The following is a 15,758-nucleotide window of genomic DNA, read 5'->3' on the forward strand; positions in this document are numbered from 1 at the left end:
GGAATCACTGAAATCTAATACGTGTAGATTTACATAGTTTACGTAGGCGGCTAGTTTGCTATCACGGGCATGTTCCTATCTATGTACGTAACCTTTATTGTAAACCCATACTCTCGTCAAATACCAGTCAAAAATTTACAGAACGGAGTGGCAAACCAATATTTACGAGAGTCGTTGATGGGTCGCATGAAATGACTGAATGCACAAAGATCCAATGAAATTTTGCTGTGGAATCCCTGCCATCTTGAAAATAGAGGTAGTTTGGATATCTCAGCTTTGATTGGTCGCAGAACTCCGATTTGTCATTATTTCATGTTTTTTGATAGGATTTTCGGCCCGGCAGAGGTTTACCTCGTCAAATTTCACCCTTGAATTCACATCGCAAAGAATATACGGATCTTATATTTTTTGTTTTTTTTTCTTCTATCGGGCATAACCGTCAGAACTTCATAGAATCATATTTATTACGGGTGCATAAACCTAATCACTTTTACATGGGAAATTTTTTCTTAGATTCGATTTAGTTATAAGTTTATAGATTAAGCGGGTGCAGTCTGGTTTTTACAGCAAGCGGAAAAAACTTTCTACTACCTTGAAACGCAATTTAGAAGATGCAGACCACCGATTCGATTTCCTTTTTGCCAAACGAGATCTGTAGCCACATGGAAGTTTCATCGCGTATTATAGGATTTCCCAACCGAATACCATTAAACCATGCCGCTCAATCTGAAACGTTTCAAACCTCGTGCATCGAGGACGGATGTACATAGCACCGACGACAGTTTGCGGTTTGTTATATTCACTGTTATACACATACATATCGTACACGCGAAGAATTCCTACCTCTGTTATTTACTCGACTCGCGTTCGTTAACGAGATTACCTCGGTTCATGGAACGCTCGATTACAAATGAAGTTTCGAATACCATCTGCACTATATCTGCATTCGGGATATTTGTACCTTGCACCACGATGTCTTCGGCTTCCCTGCTAACAGGTAGCTCGAATTTCACACTCGGTCGGTTTTAGTTCGATGTCGAAGCCCCAAAGCTGCGGTGAATTTACATGAATAATGGCAATGCCGTTCAAGCACCATTTTCGTTCCACGAATGGTTTCGTACGCGTAATACGACCTTGCCCAGAAATACAAGATGTTCCGGGTCAGGAATGTTGGGAATTTTGAATCCGAAAATACCGAGCGAATATCTTTCACCAATTTAAATAAGCCGCGAATAACGTTCGAATTTATTTCAGAAAATGTCGTAGTAGTAAAACCAAGTAGTATCCACTCTCGCCTCTCGCGGATATTGCTCCATGACGTCGCCTCCTCGCATCTTCGCTCTCCTCGCTGTTCTTCGCACCTCGATGTCGTTCTGTTGAGGGGCGCCAAACATCAGGGCTCGTCGTCTTCGGGAGTATTTCTATACGCCGGTAGAATTGGCAGCGGGAGTGGACATGGTATCGTCAGAAGTGATTCCCGAGCGGTGTCCTAGCTGCAACCAGGAATCTTTGGGAGTATTTAGGGTATGGCGAGCGACGCAGGAGTTCTTCCTCTTACACACAGTGAAGTGATGCTACTTATACATTGTATACTTCTCATAGTAGCTTCGTTTATGAAATTACTCACTGGGACCGCAGGCTGAATGAGATTGTTCTGAATCGGAGTCGATTCGTGGACACGGATAAACCTGTTTGGTTACACCGATTATACGACCGTTGCGATGGATTATAGGTGGGTATAGACATCGGGTAGGTACTTGACAAAGAGGTGACTGATAGCTGTGCTCGGCACATGACGTAATCATCACGCACCCCCCAGACGATGGTCTCTGATTAGCGGTTTGTACCTGAGATCGTTATGGTATTGCGTGCAATACGCCTCGCAGCTACTATAACTGGAGAACCTGGTCGAGTAATCATGCTGATTGAGTGGACATTGTCCTTGGTGATTGATCTCGATCGCGTTGCCGACAGATTCGATTAATTGATCATTAGCAAATTTGCCTTTGAAATTTTGAGTGCCTTCCCTCTCCCTTCTCGCGGATCCTTGCACAGATGGCTCATACAAACCTACTCTGACCCGACGATCAATGTAGAAACTGGTCATTTCAAACGGGTTTTTGAATGCCGCTCGAATCATTCCTAAGAATGAATCAATGACCGATTCGATAAATTCTTTTTATGGTTTCAATCAAAATTCCGTTTCCACAATTCATGGAGGACCTTTACCAGCTTCCTTTCCTGAAAGCAGGTATTTCCATTGCTGTATCAATCCGATTCGGAAGTTATCCGCTTTATACTTATGCTCTACGCGAAGACGAGCTCGAGTCATTGTCGATGTTAGCTACTGCGACAAAATCCGAAATTTACTGGTAATTAAATTTTTTTGTTAAAACCAAGTGCTCTATCTTTTCAACCTATAATTGGAAAATCCATTCTTTTGAGAAATTCCTCCTCCGTTAAGACGAAATGATTACCCAACACGTGATTCGACCAAGATGCATACCTATCGTTTCTGATTTAAATACGCGAATAATAGCAAAGACTGACTGAAAGTTAGTTGAGCTTTTTTCTTATTGATCGAGTATCGGTATCCACCGTTCGATTCTATCGCTTTCACGCTACTTCTCGAACGCGAGGTGCTTTCACCTTGTATAGGGGCTGACGTTGACATAATGATGAAAAGTGCAGGACGATGGAGGTCGTTGACGCGAGTTGGGACAGCCGAAGCCTATAAACGCGTTTCAAATATTCACGAAACATGTCAAGAAAAATTGTACCGCTCCGTAAAAACTGTCGAGCTGAAAATTTATGATGTCGAGTAAAAAAGGAATGAATAAAATAAATTTTTTTAAAATCGAATGGAAGAAAAATAGTACTAGAACGGGTGAAAATTCTTCGCAAAATTGATCGGAAGTTCATAAACTATTCGGGGGAAATAGACAGGACATGTGGACAGGATTGTGGATGTGTTTCTCAAGAAAATATTATCTTACAATTAGTGATGAGCAGCATAGCGGTAGCCCGGTGATGCTGTGATGATTATAGTCGCGTTTCATTGTTCGAACTTTGAGTTTTTAGAATCGCTTACACCATAAATTGCACGTAACGTGAGGCGATTTGATGAATAGGCAACATGACACCGGTATTAGGATCAAGTTTCCCATTTTCTCAGTATTATTTTCAGCTGTGGTAATTGCTTTTGAATTTTCGCATTTAGTTAGGTAGTTACCAACCAAATTTTCTATGAAAAGCGGAAACATTACAGTCGCTGGTGTCTATGTAGGTTGGGAACTTTGCATTATGCGGAAGTTTACGCGAAATTTAATAACATTGTATTAGAAGTTCCAAGCACGTCTAATGGGGTGGTAATATTCAACGTTAATCACCCCCTGCAGTCTGTCAGGTGAAAGTTATTTCTCTACCTGCCGGATCATATTTCATTGCGATTAACCGCCTAACGCCTATATTATACGACGTCATTCGCGTTATCGTAAGAATCGCCTCAACCTATAGGTATATCAGCCACTACTCTTACATCGCACGAGCACATCTAGCCACGTAACTGACCATTCGCTCGTATTTTATACCCCAACCTTAGCGTATCTTGAAGTTTACAGGCAAACGGTGTTGGTTGAAGCCGTCGCGTACCGCCCCCATTCGCATAGAACGAAGAAAAATGTTGGCACCGATGTCGTCAAACGTACAAATATCTGCACGATGCCGCATCGTCTGTGAGTATAAAAAAGTTGTCCCGCGATAACACCGGCAATAATTCTCTGTCACTCTTGCCCTGAATTTAACCACAATGTAATTTTGAATACATCGGAACCTTCACCTTTTCCGTCGAGCAAACAAATCACGTACGTGTATTTAGTTTTTTTGCGAATGAAAAAAAAAACGGTACACCGTTAATTTTTATCTGTGAAAATTCTCGAGAACATCCTGAAACTCGACGCTACAATGATTATCGGAGGGGAGACGATCAGGTAGGCGAGACTTTGCTTACCCTTGATCACTGATGTCCGGCTTCGGCAACCGTGCGTGAACCGGCGCGGGGTTTGATGGTGAAAAGAACAAATGACCAAGGTTAAGGCTGAGGTTGAAACAATTGCTGTCCACCGCTGGCGCGCCCATTCGACCGAGGCGCGGGATAATCATCGTCTTTATCATAAAGCATGATCGCGCCCACGCACCTTCCTCTTTCCAAGGTCTAATGACTCTTAATCGCGCTGAATATTACCGCAGGGTAAATTGGTGAGGGTATGTGCACCTATCCTTTTTACCTGCCTGTACGACAATCGACACAAAAATACCTTAATTTTGTATGAAAGCAAAATTATAGGCGCGGCCGAAGGTCCGGCAGGAGGAATGAGAACTCGGAGGTGAAGGGACTCGCACACAAGTTGCATCTCGAGGGAGGAGAACCCCTCTCAAAGAGCAAGTTTCCTTCCCACGAGGCCATGCGTGACAAATTACGATCGTTGTACCCTGTTTTCTTGATTGTTTCGTGCTTCCGTCCTCGTCCTAGGCAGACTTTTCTAAAGGACAAACCTTCCAGAAATAATTTCGACATTCTTTTCTTTCACCTGTAGAGCGGAATACGCCGGGCCAACGTTGCGTTACGACGGAAAAATATACGAGCCTGTCTCTTGGCCCGTTCAACCCCTTGAAAAATCCCGGTTTTCTACCTGCGGCCGTTTTTTAGCGTGGAAGAAAGAAGCTTTTTCCAATTTTGCGGAACTGGGTAGAAGGCCCCAAAGTTATGGGTATTATACCCACCTAACCCATACTGTTTCGATCGAACGTGGGCGAAAACCTTCCCAAGGGAGATCGTTCGCTCGTCGATGCGATAATTTTCGATGTCACCTCAACTTGTAATTCAATCTATGCCTTCTATTTTACATTATAATAGCTTGTTCGCATCGGTAAGCCGTTTACCCGCTCCGCAAAGTATTATACGCGTCTTTTGAGATGGTAACGATTTTCTCATAAATTTGTCGTGAAACCCCTGTAAAAACATGAACCAGTTTTCGTCATTGTTAAATGATCCAATAAAACTTAACAGATGATGAGCTTATTACGATGTGCGCGAGTACGATATTAATGGCGCCCTACTATATAAGGCGTGATCGATTTTTCGTTTTACGTTAAAAGAGCATCGATAGGTATGCGCTTGAATTTTTCTCGTATTGTCTTGTCATTTTACGTATGTCCTCATTACGTTTGGCGTGAAATTCGCATCAGCAGGTCGAGTTTTTGGGCACAAGTTGTTACGTTTACGGAACATTGGTCCACGATGACCAAATTCTCGTACTGAATTGTTTTCAAGAAATGCACGCGATAAAGATTTTAGGTGGAATCCATGCAGTTGTACATGAAACCGATAACCGTAAAAGCTGTGAATCGACGAAACGGTGAAAAACGTATGTATACGTTTAGAATAAAATGAAGTTTGACTTCAAATATTTGCTGGTGTGTTCCATGAAGTTATGTGCTTCGTGATAAGAAAGTCACAAAGCCAAAATAGGGTTTGCAGGTTGTTCCGCAGCTCAGAAATACAATCAGATAGGTACTGGTCGAAAATAGTTAAGAGTGAATTTTCGTTGGTTTGCCGACAACATCGAGTTTTGTTGTTTTTTAGATTCTCTGAGGAAACGATCTTCTGTTGTAAAATCCAGTTCGTACGATAACAAGATTGTGAAACGGCTGCGAATAAAATAATACAAAGATGCTTCGTTTTTATTCATTTTTCTCCCTCGGTAATTTGAGTCCGTCGTTTTCCATTGCTGAAAATGGGAGATCTTTGAGGAACATTCTGCGATGCGTATTATCCTCAAGGAGTAGGAATGAGCTGAAAGAGGGCTAAGTATAAGTGACTAAAACAAAAAGGAAATAAGAAAAGAAAGCAAAAGAGCATTTGCTGACAGGGAAAGTTATCAACGACAAAGTCAACGTCGGTTCGTGGCTGTGCCACCGTGTACTCTGAGAAAAGCGGAGCGTCTGGTTCAACCTGAATACCATTTTCCCGCCGAAACGTAATTTAAAAGTTGGCAATACTCCGCAGGAGCGACATCCTATGCCGTTAATGAAACTTCCTTCAAGTCCTTCAACTCAACACTTTCAATTTTACGCCATGGATTTCTGGTTCACTTCTATTAGGGTATCTTTCTCCACCGTTCTATTCGTCGCTTCGACGACTCTGCTGTATCCCTCCTGCAGATGATTTTCTTCACTACTGTAAAATCTATTTTTTATCAACAACATTGAATAAAAGTATTTCCCGATCGTCAATGGCGTTGCTTCTCTAGAAATCAAGCATTGCTCCAATGTATCCGCTTTGAGATTTCATTCGTAAAATTTGACGACATTATTGCTGCCATGATTTTTTTTTTTATCAAAGAGGTGCTCAAATTATTCCCGAAAGTTTTCAGTCTTTGATTAATAATTAGATCTATTCTGCCGCCCATTTCATGCATTTTTTTCTGCAGATCAAAACGAGACCCGTAGCCAATTTAATTTATGGGGTGCTTTCTACGTTACAAAAACAAAAAAAAAAAAAAAAAGGAATGAGCGAATAAAAAACAAAAGGTAAAGGAAGAGTGAAAACTCCAAAAGCTTTTCGAAGCTTGGCCTGGTTTGCCCGTTTCTCATTCGGAACTTTGGAAGCCCAGACGTTAAGTCACTTTGGTTTCGGTATCTCGGGCATCCAAGTCGTGCGAGTCTGGGGCTAAGCTCAACTTTGGAAATTCGGGTACTTAGGCTACAAAAGGAAAAATATCCACCGATCAAACACGTCTAAAAGTTAAAATGGTGCACGGCCATGTATCACCCTACTACATACGTATTCGTTGCAGGAAAACGACTTAAAGACTATCTGCAGTGGCTTCTTTTCTTGATCTCCAGATATTCTTATTGTTTTTGAAATTTTAGCTACGAAGGCATTCAATAAATTAACAGAAATACGAATGTCAAGATACATAAAAATGCGATTGCATTGAGCCGTTTATTGCACAGACACACGAATTTTTATAAATCAAAGAACTACCGAAGTGTGCATTTGAACCGATACAGTGACGGGAAATTGGTAAAGTGAATGCTGCAGCAGCTGCGTTTTTTTTTATAATTTTTCGCGACTGCAAGTGGAATGCCTCCTGCGTTCTGAGGGTGGATTCGATCGAATGAGGTTTGGCTAAAGCTGTACTAAATTGGTCTTTGCGGATATCAGAGGCTGAAAATTTTCTGTGAATTCTATGAGCTTAACGTCAATTTGTGTCAACTTTGAATGTAAGATTATTCGTATTCCATGTACCATTATTATTTAGATCTTCGCCATATTTCCATTTCAGAAGTAATTGAAATTGATACCACTTGGAATGGTACATCAACTATCAGTTGGCACATTGTTGGAAAGTTTTGTTTGAACAAAAGTTTGATGTGATTACTTGAATATACAACGTTGCGTGATAATCATGAACCTAGAGAGAGAATTTTGCAATGCAAATTGTGGAGGGGTGAGAGGGATAATCTTATCGCAACTGAAATGCTCATAGGAAACTGAAATGAAACCGAGAGAATATTTAATCGAGATTATATCCACCGACAGATTTCTTTGGCACAAATATAAAAGATAAACAGATGAACTGATAAACCGTAGTAAACTGTACATAGTTGCAGTGGAACCTCTTGAAAAGCATACCACACGATCTTCATCCCGCAAGAAGGATGAGCGAACGAGAGGCTATGCGAATTTGTATTTTCTTACTACTTTTTTCAACTGCAAACAATACGTTCCATTGTTTCGCCCTGGTAAAAAAAATCGAAATTTTCGAACTAAATTCCCAGATATCCATAGTACCAATTAAAATTTTCCAATAACGTAAAGGCGTCTCGTTATAAATATGCCGGGAGTATCATCCGCTGAAGTTTCATCTCGAGGTGGTACTGCTGGGTTAGGAAACACGGTAACTTCGTTGATCCGCTCGAACAGTCGGACTCGTGCTTGCGTTTGTGGTTAATTCCTCGCGCACCTACCTCCCTGCCTACCTCTGTACTTCCTAGTAGTATTTCGGAATTGTATAATGTATTCAATTTTATGTAACTCTCCCTAATTGGCTCGTTAGCGACGTCTCACACAGTTCATCGGCTGCAACATCGCGATCGATAATTACTACCTTGATTGCAATTTTCGATGTTATTACTCGGCAGTACGTATGTATTTCATCCATCTATGTACCTACGTAACTCTGCTGCTATTCCAGAAGGTGCAGTACCTACACCGAAACCTTCCATTTTTTCGAACGTTTGAAGTATGCGGCTGTGTTAATTTCCCGATAAACATATATATACCGCCGGTCTCTCTCGATACCTGAACCTTTTTTTTTTTTTTTGATTCGGGAGTTACGTTTTAAACTTTCGCGCTTCTATTTTTATTCCTATCGATATTATTTTCTTTTTTTTTTATCCGTTTGCCTACCCTCCGCAGATGTACATTAACTTTTTGCCGGAAGCCATCTGCGCGATCCCTTTCGGATCCCATTCGTATATATTCCACCAACTCCGATTCAGCATCCATGTTGAATTCATTTTAATTCCCAAGATTACTCGACTAATTTCAGCGGTAATCGCGAGTACTCTCTCATCCCACATACCGTTCTGACTTAAGAGCCAAAGGAGCTAATGTTTCTACTTACCGACGTCAGACTCTCTAATGCATATGCTTCTCACCCATTCGTACTGTACGGCTCTACTTAACTTCGGCCACATCTACTGTACGCGACTAACATCTGTTTGCCCCAAGACTTTGCTGCACCTGTTACCCAGAAATTATACTTACTTCAATCGCGGTATTTGCCTAGCGACAAAGAAATAGGACAAAGAAGAAGAGAGAAAAAAATGGTTCTCTCGAACGTGGGAGACAGAAAAAAGATCCTACGAATGATTAAGGATCGCCCCTCCATGTTCACGTGCAGTTATTGAATTTAATTTATTTCGCCATCATCGAACCTTCTATAATCTACGTGAATCGTACGTATAGGTAGGTACATAAACTCTACGATTACACCTTCAGCTGCAGCTGTAGTGTCATTTACGGAAGTAAGAAAAATAAGGAATGAAAAAAGAGAAATAATAGAGAAGAGGACAATGAGAAGGATGAAGCGGTAATTGGAACGTGGAAAAGTCACAGATAAAGCGGGAGTCATTATTTTGTCACGTTTCCATTATTTCAATTGTCTTTCATTCTTTATACTATTATCTTCATTTCTTTTTAATATCTTATTGAACGTATACACATTACACACGGTAGAGACGGTGATCACTGTAGGCGAGATCCCTGCAGCTTCTCCAGCGATTCATTATTATTTGATTTTTATTTCTCGACGACAAAAAGCTGTCATTATCTTCTCCCCGTCCTGATTATGAAAAATAAAAGAAACGCGTATCGTATCCTCGAATCTTACCTCGCACACGGATAAATACGCACTGCGGAAATACAAACACGATTATCCTTCGACATCTCGAACTCGACCCGCGACTTTCCAAACTATTTCGCAATAATTATACATTTAATTAATGACACTACGCCCGAAAAAATACCCAACGTCAAATTAAGCAGTGACATTTTCCGAACAATCGTGACCCGGTGTCACGACGAACTTGAATAACACTCGACAACTCACCTCTTTGAGACGAGTATCCGCCGTGCTCGTTGGGGAGAAAAAATCTGTCCAGATGTGTTGAAGAAATTACATCTTATGAATCTTTGAAGTTTGCCTCGATTCTTATTAGGGATTGCACCTGGTTCGGTTCGTCTCTCCCTTCTCTTATCGAGACACAAAATATGACACAAATTACGTTCTCGCCGGTATATTAATTGTCGCCTTTCGCAATGGACTCGGGTTAGCTCGAGATGCCGGATGACGAGGCCAATAATTATTCACGCTGGTGGCACCGTGGGGCATGGGACGGCGATGCCATTGTAAGGCGACTCCACTGTTTTCAATACGATTGTCCCAGAAGCTTATTGTTGGAAGTTTCTATTGTCATTATTATTTCGTCGTATTATACCCCAGATTTATGAGTTTGTGTAATTCTGCAGCCGGCCAATGGAGCCAGCATGTTTTGAGAGGTGCTCACACACCCGTGTACATATATAATTACAAATACAAACTAATAAATCTCTATGGGTGTACCGAATAAAATTTGTTTTTCTTTCTTTTCCAAAATCTTTGAAAAAACGAGAACATTCAGGTCTCTTCACGATCCTTACAAATAATAGAATTATTGTTACGGGGTGAAGGAAGGGAGGGGGGGGGGGGGGGGGAAAGAACATATCCAACCTCAACTCACCGCAGGTACTGAAATAGGCAATATTATTTTATTGTTGATTGTGGGTCAAATTTCTTATGGAAATTCCAAGCGCAGGGTGTGAAACCTGAAATTATATCAGACCCAGGGTTTGTAATCGCTGCAAAGGTATACGGTTGAGCAAGTGTGCGTATCATGTACGTATACACATAGGCATACCTTGATTTACGAGGTTTGCCTTCGCTCGAATTTCTATTTCAACATTCAATTTGCAACAGAACTCGCTCGACTAGACTAATTAATACCCCCCTCAACGTGGCTCGGAAACCTGTGTAAGCAGCCTGAAGAGAGCTTTCACCCTTGTGCTGCAAGTCTTGACGCGGTTCTCAGGTATATACTTAAAATATACGCCCTCGTTTTCAACCCCCGCACATACCTACGTAGACGCGATCGATCGTTTGTCGATAGCGAGGGTGATACGGTATTCCTCTTTCGAATATCACTTTTATAAATTTACCGCATCGGATTTTGACGCTTGAGTCTTAAGATCTGAAATTCTCCACGGCTGGGTGAAATTTTACAAACTTCTCTCTACCTAGTTTTATTCAGGGTTTGAACTCATGAATTTGATAATTGAACGTGCGACAATTCTCACTTCAATTCTTGCGTTTATCCTTGAACGCGAATTTCCAGACCCGAGAGATACGCTCTTGGGCAGAATTATCTTCTCTAGTTAACGACGACAGTTAAGCGAATGAGATTAATTAGATGAAATAGACAACAGAAGTATCGTTCTCAGTTAAATGGTTCTGACGCCAGCTCGACGTTGCCTCGTGTGACGTATATATCTATATCGTATACATCTGACAATATTCGCCCAAAACCTCTAACGATGAGCAGCATCGGCGGAGAGTAACGATTGCGGTCGACGAAGAAATTTTATACCACTGTAAAGGTGAAACCGCGAAAGTATCGGGCGAATACGACTAAATCTCTGAATCGTCGTTGAAATTATAGCGGAGCTCAGACTCCGAAGCCGATGGAAAAAAAAAAAAAAAAAAAAAAAAAAACTTTGGTATATTTATCACGTGCGAAATAAAATTGAACAATTTATCAAGTGCAGGTTGTAATTCATCGTGGCGATGGGTGCGCTTGCAATTCCGTTTATCTATCGTTTCACTGCAGTCCAGTGGATATAGAGTACGTATATGTATATATATACGTATATACGATGGAAGATTCTTCGATTAATATGTACCCCGCACGTCGTTAGCGACTGCCAAGTGATCAACGGACATTTTCCCTGCTCGTTACGATCGCGATCATTACGCCAGTACTCAACGAGCTGGTTTCACCGCCAGCTGTCAGCTTCGTTTGACAAGCCGAAATCTGTCTATAACGCGCATGATATTGCGCGTCAAAATGACACCTCGATATTGTTTGTCGTGTCGAAATTACGAGAGTGAAAAGAAAAACTATGGTATGAACCATTCACCGCTAAAATTCGTCATTTTTCTAATGGAAGAACGGTGTAATCGATAAATTCCATCGCTAGCGTTGACTGCGATCACTGATAACGTTACCATTTTTCCCACAACGACCAATCGAACGATCGATAGTTCGGTATGGTATACCTCCTAGCTTTTGGAATATCGAATTTTCATACGCCTGTGGCGGAATAGGATATACCGTACTACCAGATTTTAAGAGAAAGGGGTTCTTCATCTTCAACGGTAAAATGTCTTTAAATCAAAATGTCCAAAATGGCACGATATGAGCTGCTTTCTCCTACTGTAATAAGAAATGTTCGAATCGATTGTAGGAACGCTGCTACGTAATAGTAATATTGAACGGACGTATGGAAAGTGCAGCTGAAAATTCTCTCTGGGAATGGGGCAAATGATTGAAATTGATTTCAATCAAGCGCCGTTCCGAACGGCGCTAGCTACACCCACCCGCGGGCATCTCCAATTAGACGCTACGTTATTTCGCTCTGTCGAACATGGAAGTGTGAAAAAAATACTGATATACATATATGTACACGTACATCTCGCCGTGCTATCCGCACATGCGATGTGATTATACAACCCCTATATTCGCTTCTCACTTCGTATAAATTTACGGGTGATATTCGGGACGCACGTACCGAATTATTACCAGGGCGTTTGCAATGCGAACGGAAGGAAGCAGCCTCGACGAGTGAGTTGGACAAGCAGCCCCTCGAGGTAGTTTTAGAAGTTGCGTCTCTCCGCGATGTAGGAAAGAAGTGGAAGTGCTCGCAGAAATGCAGTGAGATACCGAGCTCTGGCTGAAATGGAAAAAAAAAAAAAAAAAAATTCACATACTTGTATTCCCAGTTGAGGCTTTCGAGTCTTAGGTTTTTTAGGAAGCTCCGCCTTGCCGTTCTTGTCACGAAGTCTGAGAGCTTAATAATTTAATTGCATCGCAAACACGAAACGATAATTGCTGGCAAACTTTTCCCTCAAAAGTTTACGCCGCTCGCGCGGTTTGAATATTCTGTTTGAAATGCTTGCTTCTGTGGCGATGCAGGTTTCTAGTTTTCAACGATATATTCTGTCCAAATAATGCACATCTTTAAGGATATCACGGGCTAGATTCTCCTCACTTGAGTTTCACACAGAATAAAAAACTCCGCTATTCACATCATCCACTGCGGCACCTGTCGTCCAAATATATCGTATAAGTGGCGATGAGAGTGGCGCCATGAAACTAAATTAATTTCACAATTGCCAGTTTTCATTTCCCTCACAATATTTGTACATTTTATAACTTTGTTTTTTTTTTATTTTCTGTTACAGGTAACTTTCCTAACCACTTGCGTAAGGTCAAAGATCGAAAGGTCTGCAGGTGTTGAACTCCTGGTGACGAATAAACGTAAGTCGTCGAACATCACGTCCTACGGAATGTTATAATTTCAGCTCGCGAATTTTCGCTACGGTAAAAACAAATGCGAAAGAGTTTCACGGGGGGAAAAAACGGTGAAAAAAATGCACCGCAAGTGAGCAGAAAACGAGAGAGAGGCGGTCAGAGTTTGCGGTAAAAAAGGTGATTAAGGGAGGTGCTGACAGGGCGGCGGTGGTGGTCTCCTGGCATTCGCGACGGGCTTCATAGCACATGTATATATGTAGATATATATACATACCTACGTGTAATGCTGACCCCCGCACACCGTCAAATCGGTGCCCCCGTTGTCTGCCAGCTAGCAGTGCGACAGAAGCTTTCTGCAGGGCGCAAACCGCTGTCGGAGCAAATTGCGTAACGCTAAACTCTAATAAACATAGAGCGAAGTTGGCTTTTAATTTAACCCTTAGGCTCGTTGGGAAATGCGAAAAATAAAAAAAAAATTTGTTTGTTCTTCAAACAATATTGCGGCGAAGTCTTGTTGTTTCGCTTGTTTCGGAATCATCAACAATTTAGCGATGCTGTACACGTCATACGATGCGAAAATTGAAAATTTTCATCCTCATTCATACTGCGTTCATACTATTGTTCATCGGACTCCTAGAAACACACGTAGAGTTCAAACAATATTAATTCACACATAGAGAAGCCAATGTTCGTTGAGGTATCAAAATACAGGTCATTTCGCAATATATCCTGGCAGAAACTCGGAGTGGACAGTCACGTCTCACCGTACAGTCGATCCAATTGTTTAATTAACCAGTAGAATGATATACTCGAGAATGGCATTATATTACTTACGTACGTGAACGAGTAAATCAAATACAAAATTTTTGTTACAACGTTGACCAAACGTGTGCTGAACGTATAACGAATTTTGACGAGGCAAAATGAGAAACATTTTACCCACCTGCAGCAAAAGTGGAGTACAGACACCGTCGGGAAAGAAAAGAGAACGAGATTCTTCACTTATACAAGATGAGCACTCGTTTATTTTTCATTATGTTTCGAATGCGTCAAAAGTGATCCCAGCTAAAGCTATAACAGGAAAGACATAGAGAACTCGGCTTTCGATCATAAGGTTTCGCGAAAACTGAAATTCATCTAAAAACAATTCAATTGTGAAAACTATAAAATTATGCGTAAAATTGTGTAATCCCGTAACCGGTCAGCCTTACACTAAAAGGATTCCAGCTGGCGCGATTATCGGAAAATTTTTATAACTCAGTTGACCCCGTATTAAAAAAAAGGAAAATGTTCACCTTTTAGCCAGCGGTACTTTAGATTCCAAAGTACATAAGACACTGCTGCACCACAAAGGAGATTAACAGTTCTGCTTTTGCCCGCACGCGGGTGCACCGCCTTGCACGCCGTCACTATTCGTTTAGAAGAATAATATTCATGCAAATTACGGTAAATGGGCCGTTAGCGCCGCCTTCAGGTACAACGTAATTAATTACATTTTTTATCACTACGAACGGGAAAAAAATATAGAAAAAATAGAAAAAATGTTCAGGCGGTGTGACGTTACTGCAGCTAACCGGTATACGGGTTGCGCTCCGCGGCACGATGACGTTGCCCGGTGATAAAAAACAATTCAATCATCTAATTGCATGTACAAGCGTGCTATTCTATGCGTTAATTGCTTCGGCGATATAAATTTTTTTATACTTGGAGCTGTAGGACCGTCGCGTACGTCGGCCATTAGATCTGGACCGTGCTCTGGTATTATTTACCCCTGAATGGAACAGCGCGTAAAACGAATGGTTTGCAATTCATGATCTGGTCCTTTTTTATATTATAACGACGTCGAATGGAGTGAAATTAATGTTCTCATTTCAAGCACGATTCCGATTATCAAACGAGGTGCCGTAGTATATAATGAGACGAATTAAGGGTCATAGATCCGGAAAAAACTCGACAGCCCGTAGAACGAGTTCGACGCGCCGGCAAATTGAAGCACTTTCTCGAATGAAAATAGAACTTAAAGACGAGAACATAAAGCATTGATAAAAGAAAAGGAGTGAAATAAAGAACAAAAAATATATATATATATTTATTTATATCAAATAAATTGAGATTAAAGAAAAAAGAGAACTGAACGAATGTCATCTCGTTGAAACGGTGCATTGTCTGATGTGATGAATCATATTCATTATGTAGAACTGTCGTTCAAAGGACAGGTTACGGAGTAAAAGAGAAAGTGAAAATGAAAAATTACCCCCGTACAAAGCTTCGAAGCTTAAAGATGAGGGGCGGGGAAGAGGGGCGTGTAGCAGTCCGTGCAAGTGATACGGAAGACGCGCACGGTGAGGACCTTCTTGTTAAATTGCTTAATTAAGCGACCCAATTATAACGGAGGGTGCCGTGCAGGGAAGGTTTTCACGAAGGGCGAGAAAATGGAAGAGCTCTGTTGATTTTAGAATTGCGAATGTCGGTGGAGAATGTCAAAGCTACAAAAAGGTTGGTGAAGAACTTTATCCGACACGTGTCTCAGCGATGAGTTTACTTTTGTTAAGTGCCGGATT

The 15,758-nt window shown here is 41.3% G+C and overlaps 1 protein-coding gene and 1 long non-coding RNA gene across 5 annotated transcripts in view; both read left to right on the top strand.

Annotated features, from left to right (window-relative positions):
- LOC105691325 (fasciclin-3) overlaps window positions 1-15,758 on the top strand; it is a 225,933-nt gene that overhangs the window by 125,431 nt on the left and 84,744 nt on the right. The window lies entirely within an intron of this gene.
- The window catches only part of LOC125501909, a 94,660-nt gene that overhangs the window by 44,717 nt on the left and 34,185 nt on the right, over window positions 1-15,758 (top strand). Inside the window, exon 3 of the long non-coding RNA XR_007279646.1 lies at window positions 13,128-13,203. This is a non-coding gene — a long non-coding RNA (uncharacterized LOC125501909). The remainder of the gene's footprint in view (window positions 1-13,127; window positions 13,204-15,758) is intronic.

Source organism: Athalia rosae, chromosome 1, assembly GCF_917208135.1.
Source record: "Athalia rosae chromosome 1, iyAthRosa1.1, whole genome shotgun sequence".
Classification (NCBI taxonomy): Eukaryota; Metazoa; Arthropoda; class Insecta; order Hymenoptera; family Athaliidae; genus Athalia; species Athalia rosae.